This window comes from Oncorhynchus nerka, linkage group LG15 (genome assembly GCF_034236695.1).
Source record: "Oncorhynchus nerka isolate Pitt River linkage group LG15, Oner_Uvic_2.0, whole genome shotgun sequence".
NCBI lineage: Eukaryota > Metazoa > Chordata > Actinopteri > Salmoniformes > Salmonidae > Oncorhynchus > Oncorhynchus nerka.
The window spans coordinates 7,605,715-7,613,127 of NC_088410.1; positions in this window are offsets into that span (position 1 = coordinate 7,605,715).

A 7,413-nucleotide genomic window follows, 5' to 3' on the forward strand; every position below is an offset into this window, starting at 1 on the left:
TTACATTGACGGCCTGCCCCTGCCAAACCCAGACGATGCTGGGCCAATTGTGCGCTGACCTAAGGGACTCCCAATCACGGCCTGTTATGATACAGCCTGGATGTGAACCAGGGTCTGTAGTGACGCCTCCAGTGAGATGCAGTGCCTTAGACCGCTGCGCCGCTCGTGTGGGATAGAAATGTATAAAGTTGACATTACATCATAAAATCCACCTTTTAAATCATACATTAGCAATTTATGTTTTAGTAACTACAGTTGTTGGTTTGGTGTCAAGTCAGCCTCTCTTTATATGTTATTTGCCAAATCTCTGTTTTCCATGTGGGTTTTATGCTAAAGTTCCCTCTTTCAAGTTGGTATCTAACTGGAAAATGCATCTTCTTTTAGGAGTGCTATTTTTACCCTGTCGACTACTGATCATTCATCCACACTGTGTGTCTCATCAATGCAGGTCATTTATAACAAATGTATAAAGTACATGTTTTATAAACTCATGAACACCAGCGAGTTTATCAGCCCGGTTTTGTTCGTTTAGGTGTATTATACTTCTTCGCCACCAGAGGGGGTCTTTGAGTAATATTTCAGGTTAATTTGATAATTTTTTTATACTAAAATGGATGACAGTTTATTCTGATGTAGTGAATATGAGACACATGGAAATAATGTATTTATTTTTATTATAGTAAATTAGGAATTAGTAGGAATTGTTAAATCCACTATACGATCACAATGACTTTGATAGACATTTCAACTGTTTTTTTGTTAGTATATTACAGGGCAGATTAATGTAGAATTGCTGTGGGAGTGGTATTTATATCCCGTCACTACTGATCATTCATCCATACTGTGTGTGTCCCATCATTGCAGCTTTGGAAATAAATTAACTATCCATTCATTGCTCCTTCCTGTGTTGACTCACTGACTTGAGGGACCAGGATGGTCACACTAGGTCGATATCTAACTCAAGCTTCACCTCATTTTTTAAATTTTATTTCACCTTTATTTAACCAGGTAGGCTAGTTGAGAACAAGTTCTCATTTGCAACTGCGACCTGGCCAAGATAAAGCATAGCAGTGTGAACAGACAACACAGAGTTACACATGGAGTAAACAATTAACAAGTCAATAATACAGTAGAAAAAAGGAGAGTCTATATACATTGTGTGCAAAAGACATGAATAGGTAGGCGAATAATTACAATTTTGCAGATTAACACTGGAGTGATAAATGATCAGATGGTCATGTACAGGTAGAGATATTGGTGTGCAAAAGAGCAGAAAATAAAATAAATAAAACAGTATGGGGATGAGGTAGGTAAAAATGGGTGGGCTATTTACCGATAGACTATGTACAGCGGCAGCGATCGGTTAGCTGCTCAGATAGCAGATGTTTGAAGTTGGTGAGGGAGATAAAAGTCTCCAACTTCAGCGATTTTTGCAATTCGTTCCAGTCACAGGCAGCAGAGAACTGGAACGAAAGGCGGCCAAATTAGGTGTTGGCTTTAGGGATGATCAGTGAGATACACCTGCTGGAGCGCGTGTTACGGGTGGGTGTTGCCATCGTGACCAGTGAACTGAGATAAGGCGGAGCTTTACCTAGCATGGACTTGTAGGTGACCTGGAGCCAGTGGGTCTGGCGACGAATATGTAGCGAGGGCCAGCCGACTAGAGCATACAGGTCGCAGTGGTGGGTGGTATAAGGTGCTTTAGTGACAAAACGGATGGCACTGTGATAAACTGCATCCAGTTTGCTGAGTAGAGTGTTGGAAGCAATTTTGTAGATGCCATCGCCGAAGTCGAGGATCGGTAGGATAGTCAGTTTTACTAGGGTAAGTTTGGCGGCGTGAGTGAAGGAGGCTTTGTTGCGGAATAGAAAGCCGACTCTAGATTTGATTTTCGATTGGAGATGTTTGATATTCTCGCTATACACCAAGTCACTTGGCTCTGTCATAACCTCACATGGTCTCTCCTATCATTGCTATGCAGACGACACACAATTAATCTTCTCCTTTCCCCCTTCTGATGACCAGGTGGCGAATCGCATCTCTGCATGTCTGGCAGACATATCAGTGTGGATGACAGATCACCACCTCAAGCTGAACCTCGGCAAGACGGAGCTGCTCTTCCTCCCGGGGAAGGACTGCCCGTTCCATGATCTCGCCATCACGGTTGACAACTCCATTGTGTCCTCCTCCCAGAGCGCTAAGAACCTTGGCGTGATCCTGGACAACACCCTGTCGTTCTCAACTAACATCAAGGCGGTGGCCCGTTCCTGTAGGTTCATGCTCTACAACATCCGCAGAGTACGACCCTGCCTCACACAGGAAGCAGCGCAGGTCCTAATCCAGGTACTTGTCATCTCCCGTCTGGATTACTGCAACTCGCTGTTGGCTGGGCTCCCTGCCTGTGCCATTAAACCCCTACAACTCATCCAGAACGCCGCAGCCCGTCTGGTGTTCAACCTTCCCAAGTTCTCTCACGTCACCCCGCTCCTCCGCTCCCTCCACTGGCTTCCAGTTGAAGCTCGCATCCGCTACAAGACCATGGTGCTTGCCTACGGAGCTGTGAGGGGAACGGCACCTCAGTACCTCCAGGCTCTGATCAGACCCTACACCCAAACAAGGGCACTGCGTTCATCCACCTCTGGCCTGCTCGCCTCCCTACCACTGAGGAAGTACAGTTCCCGCTCAGCCCAGTCAAAACTGTTCGCTGCTCTGGCCCCCCAATGGTGGAACAAACTCCCTCACGACGCCAGGACAGCGGAGTCAATCACCACCTTCCGGAGACACCTGAAACCCCACCTCTTTAAGGAATACCTAGGATAGGATAAAGTAATCCTTCTCACCCCCCCTTAAAAGATTTAGATGCACTATTGTAAAGTGGCTGTTCCACTGGATGTCATAAGGTGAATGCACCAATTTGTAAGTCGCTCTGGATAAGAGCGTCTGCTAAATGACTTAAATGTAATGTAAATGTATATGAGTCTGGAAGGAGAGTTTACAGTCTAGCCAGACACCTAGGTACTTATAGATGTCCACATATTCAAGGTCGGAACCATCCAGGGTGGTGATGCTAGTCAGGCGTGCGGGTGCAGGCAGCGAACGGTTGAAAAGCATGCATTTGGTTTTACTAGCGTTTAAGAGCAGTTGGAGGCCACGGAAGGAGTGTTGTATGGCATTGAAGCTCGTTTGGAGGTTAGATAGCACAGTGTCCAAGGACGGGCCGGAAGTAAATAGAATGGTGTCGTCTGCGTAGAGGTGGATCAGGGAATCGCCCGCAGCAAGAGCAACATCATTGATATATACAGAGAAAAGAGTCGGCCCGAGAATTGAACCCTGTGGCACCCCCATAGAGACTGCCAGAGGACCGGACAGCATGCCCCACATATATACCCCACTGGACAATCCTCCTCTGCAATGCTTACATCTTCTGGTTTGACAGGAAGAGGGTAACAGGATACTAAACCCTTAGGTTGCAAGATCGGTTCCCCGAGCTGACAAGGTACAAATCGTTCGTCCTGCCCCTGAACAAGGCAGTTAACCCACTGTTCCTAAGCCATCATTGAAAATATGAATGTGTTCTTAACTGCCTTGCCAAGTAAAATAAATAAAATAAAAAAATTGTGTCGACGACCGGCTCCCTCCTAGTCAGGTTGTGTCGACGACCGGCTCCCTCCTAGTCAGGTTGTGTCGACGACCGGCTCCCTCCTAGTCAGGTTGTGTCGACGACCGGCTCCCTCCTAGTCAGGTTGTGTCGAACCGGCTCCCTCCTAGTCAGGTTGTGTCGACCGGCTCCTCCTAGTCAGGTTGTGTCGCCGACCGGCTCCCTCCTAGTCAGGTTGTGTCGACGACCGGCTCCCTCCTAGTCAGGTTGTGTCGAGACCGGCTCCCTCCTAGTCAGGTTGTGTCGTCGACCGGCTCCCTCCTAGTCAGGTTGTGTCGACGACCGGCTCCCTCCTAGTCAGGTTGTGTCGTCGACCGGCTCCCTCCTAGTCAGGTTGTGTCGTCGACCGGCTCCCTCCTAGTCAGGTTGTGTCGTCGACCGGCTCCCTCCTAGTCAGGTTGTGTCGTCGACCGGCTCCCTCCTAGTCAGGTTGTGTCGTCGACCGGATCCCTCCTAGTCAGGTTGTGTCGACGACCGGCTCCCTCCTAGTCAGGTTGTGTCGACGACCGGCTCCCTCCTAGTCAGATTATATTGACGACTGCCTCCCTCTAGTCACTAGTGTGTCTTATTTATTTCATCAAACAGCGTGCTTTAAAGCATCATATGTTCAGTACATATAGATTTTATAAAAACAAGTGGGGCGATTGATAGAAATTACAGATGACTCTTGGTTGACCGTGGATCAAATCCAGGCTGTATCATAACCGGCCGTGATTGGGAGTCCCATAGGGGGGCGCACAATTGTCCCAGCGTCGTCCACGGTAAGCAGTCATTGTAAATAAGATTTTGTTCTTAACTGATTTGCCTAGTTAAATAAAGGTTACATTTAAATAATTTAAAAAAATAGTGATTCATTGACAAACCATATTTTACAAATCCGTCAAGGCACCAAAACAAAGGTTTCAAACCAATTCATGAATGTAATTGAATCTAGGTATGTCTTGCCTTTAATGTAAGGGCATGAACAAAAATGGCTGACAATGACTTATCAACAGCTCTAATAATTTGCCCTCACAGGAAATCTACACTGGCAATTATAGAACATACTATGTAGCCTCAAAATCTGTTTAAAAAAATAATTTTGACCTCATGGATGGCCAGTCCTTGTATTCATAGTGTAGTGAATTCAGGGGATAGCCCTGGGCTGAACTCAAACCTGGGTCCAGCGACTGTCAAGCCAACACCTTAGAAATGTTACGCCAAGATTTCTGAACTTCTTGATGAGGTCACTGGGTGTTGGGTTACAGTTGCTACAATAGCCTTCTCTAAGAATGTGAGAGTGGAAACACTTCGCCTTCCCCCATCCCTCAGCAGTTCACCAAACCAAGCCTCTGGGCAGCCATTTTGTTGCTGTTTAAAAACCCACACAACCCAGCAATCTGCAGTTCAACCAATAACAAATCTGTCATTCCACCACCACTATCCTATATTTGTGTTGGACAAGTTTGCTCACCACCAGAAAACAACTCCCATTTTACATTATAATCAACTACAATGCTTCACCTTGTCCAATATAAACAGTGTCTACTGGCTATCAACAATTAAAAAGAAAAAACAAACACGCATTTCTAAATAATAATATACAATCGTATCTTTTCTCATTTTTCTTTCTATAGAATCCTAAAACTCACTAGCTTCTAGAACTCTCGTCCCCTTGGAACGAGCCCAAACAAAACTAAATCTCAAATACAGGAAAAACGTGCAGTCAAAATAAATTGTGATCCATGGCAACTCACTGACTAAACGGAAACATTTGACTGCCCAGTATCGGAATAAAGACAATTAGAATTTGAATGTTGTCAAGAAATACTGGAGTGATGTCAGATTGTTAATAAAATTGATTATAGACCAATTTATTATACTGTTTTCATGTGTGTATATATATACACACACATCTGCAACAATTATCATATTACATGCATTTTTTTCCACTTGAAGAAAACAGCTCACTACATTTTGAAGTGCTGCATGTTGATTAAAGTGAGTCACCAACACAGTAAGTGTAACACAGCTCTTTTTTTTGTTAGTCACTTTTTGTTAAATAATACTCTTAATTCAGAGCCTGGATTTCTCCCTGAGGTTAATATCCATATCATGCTGCAATCAATTGAACAGGGTAAACAATAAGGTAGAACATCATTAAAATACTCCTACTACAATGTTAAAACATTCTACATTGTGACATATTAAAATACTCCTACTACAATGTTACAACATTCTACATTGTGACATCATTAAAATACTCCTACTACAATGTTAAAACATTGTGACATTATTTCATTGTGACATCATTAAAATCTTTTACTCCTACTTGACAATGTTAAAACATTTTACATTGTGACATTATTTCAGTGATATCATGAAACAACTTCTTCATGTATGTATTTTCTGATGTTTGATCAGAGATCTTTTATCAGAGTATCTCTTGTCACATTGATCACAGCTAAAAGGTTTCTCTCCTGTGTGTGTTCTCTGGTGTGAGGTCAGCTGGCTAGATGTAGGAAAACTCTTCTCACATTGATCACAGCTATAAGGCTTCTCTCCTGTGTGTGTTCTCTGGTGTGAGTCAGCTGGCTAGATGTAGTAAAACTCCTCCCACATTGATCACAGCTATAAGGCTTCTCTCCTGTGTGTGTTCTCTGGTGTACTGTCAGAATGCTAGATGTAGTAAAACTCCTCCCACATTGACCACAGCTATAAGGTTGCTCTCCTGTGTGTGTTCTCTGGTGTGTCAGAATGCTATCAGAAAACCACATTGAGATGTTTCTCTCCTGTGTGTGTTCTCTGGTGTGAAAAACTCCTCCTCCCACATTGATCACAGCTATAAGGCTTCTCTCCTGTGTGTGTTCTCTGGTGTATTTTAAGTTTTGATGAAGATATGCAACCTTTCCCACAGTCAGAGCAGCAATGAGATTTCTTCCCTGTGGGTCTCTGCTGGTGTTTCGATGTGGAGAGACTCTTCTCTGCCCTGTCAGCATCATGAGGTTGTTGAGGCCCCCCAGAGGATCCACGATAGTCAGGTCTCTCTCCTGTGTGAACAAAAAGTCAGACAGTTGGTGTAAGGCCCACAACAGCAAAAATACACTGTAAAAAGGTGATGCCAACAGCGTAGCCATTATGTTGTACAAACAATGTCTAATGAATGTGAATTATTTGACATTTGTCTTAAGACAGTCAAGTGAACAACAGTCATTTTTTGTCTTGTTTTCCCATTAGTAGTAACATCGACGATTGTATGCAAGAAATACGTTTTTAAAGTTGTTGAAATCCTAAGCAGTGTGCCAGACAACTTTTGGTCTCCAATATATAAGTCTATGTTGTTGTTAGGTGACGTTATGGGTCCTACAGTAGGTCTAAGGTATAGGTATAACTAGCGGTTTCCGTATTAGCATGGAGGAGTTTCTGCAACCAAATTGCGTTTTAACAAACAGAGGGCAGAGAGCGATGCAGAGAGCGATGCACCTATTTGGGGATGTCTGATAGTATTTACGCACCACCACTAATGACTTGGAGCTTCTCAAAGTAATTTTTTCTTCACCACAAACAGCAAGTAAACAAAGTCTTACAAATACTTTAAAGAACTATTGATTAGAGTAACATATTTCCAGCTCTCACTCTTGATAACCACTCGACATGAAAGGGAAAAAATGTAATGCTCTGATCCAGCGGAAATGTCATACAATACCGGATTACTTCTTATCCCTTTCACAAATAGCCTACAGCTGTGTCTGTCCCAAACTCACTGGTGCGGGAAA